Raw genomic sequence first — 1,285 nt, forward strand, 5'->3', positions numbered from 1 at the left:
TGGAAATGTGTTGCTGGAAAAGCGCAGCAGGTCAGGCAGCATCTAGGGAACAGGAGAATCGACGTTTCGGGCATTAGCCCTTCTTCAGGAAGTGATGTCACTTGTGGTGTATGAGGAATTGTGAGGGGCAGAAAAGGCATTTACTTTATTTTAACCAATAATTTCCTGTCACCAATCTGTTTGACAATGTCATATTTCAATTAAACTCAGTCCCTTACTGTTTCTTTCTTTTGGTCTTCATTCACATCTCCATGGTGTTCCAATATTTCAACCTTTCTCTTTGGACTTGGGAATTTCCATTCACCTCAGACCTGTCCCCCTCCTCATCTGTGTCCATTTATAACACACTACATAATCTGGTACCAGAGGAGCCTATCCCAATAAAATAGCTCAGTCCTCCCTGAGTACTGGTAGCAGTGCTCACTGGTCAGAACCACTTCTGATAATACCCGTTGTGTGATCCTGATACATTCCTGCACTCTGGTGATATCACTGTCTCTCTCCATGTGGTATCCCTCACTGCAACAGTCTAATTGCTGCCTCTGTCAGTGTCTCTCGCTCTTCCAGCTATTCCAGATCCTGAGCCAACAGCATTCTCCACTCCAGAGGGAAGCAACTGCACAGGCCATGGATGGAGACTGGGAATTTCCAGATCTCTGTGGGACTCAGTGCCATTCTCCATGTGTAACCTTCATTGCATTAGTCTAATTTCCCATTCTGTCTACTTCTCTGTCTCCAGTCGGTATTCCTGATGTCCCTGGCTCAGCAGAATTCCCAATTCCTGTCTCGTCCATCACCACATTGAAGGCAGTTGGTCAGCCAGAGAGATGGAGAGTGAGATCTGGAGCCTTCAGTAAATCCTGCAGCCGGTAAGATCACTCACAGTAAACAGCACAGGGAGGAGTTAGTGGACTTTAATTCAGACCCTGAGGGCATGATGTAGGAACAATGCAGGGCAAGGAACATGAGAAAAATCTCAGGCTTCATTATCACCATCTTGTCTGTAAATTCATCTCTTCCACAGAACCCTCCCTATGTCTGTCAGTTTTTCCATTGTCTGTTTCATCGATACCACTTCCCCTATCTCTATCAGCCCCTGCAATCCTGCTTATCCCGGTAAGCTCCTCATATCAGTAAAACTCTCCAAGTTTCTGCCTTTGCCTTTAATCCCGGGTTCTGTCACATCTCTCCTTAACTGAAGAAAAACAACTCTTCAGGTCCTGAAGCTATCCCTGTCGGTGTAGTCCTTTCCAGACCTGAAAAACCTCCCTGTCTTTGTGACTTT

The 1,285-nt window shown here is 45.8% G+C and overlaps 1 long non-coding RNA gene across 1 annotated transcript in view; it reads right to left on the reverse strand.

Annotated features, from left to right (window-relative positions):
- The window catches only part of LOC122546364, a 7,905-nt gene that overhangs the window by 871 nt on the left and 5,749 nt on the right, over positions 1-1,285 (reverse strand). Inside the window, exon 2 of the long non-coding RNA XR_006310728.1 lies at positions 994-996. This is a non-coding gene — a long non-coding RNA (uncharacterized LOC122546364). The remainder of the gene's footprint in view (positions 1-993; positions 997-1,285) is intronic.

The sequence above is a fragment of the Chiloscyllium plagiosum genome, unplaced genomic scaffold (genome assembly GCF_004010195.1).
Source record: "Chiloscyllium plagiosum isolate BGI_BamShark_2017 unplaced genomic scaffold, ASM401019v2 scaf_73327, whole genome shotgun sequence".
Classification (NCBI taxonomy): domain Eukaryota; kingdom Metazoa; phylum Chordata; class Chondrichthyes; order Orectolobiformes; family Hemiscylliidae; genus Chiloscyllium; species Chiloscyllium plagiosum.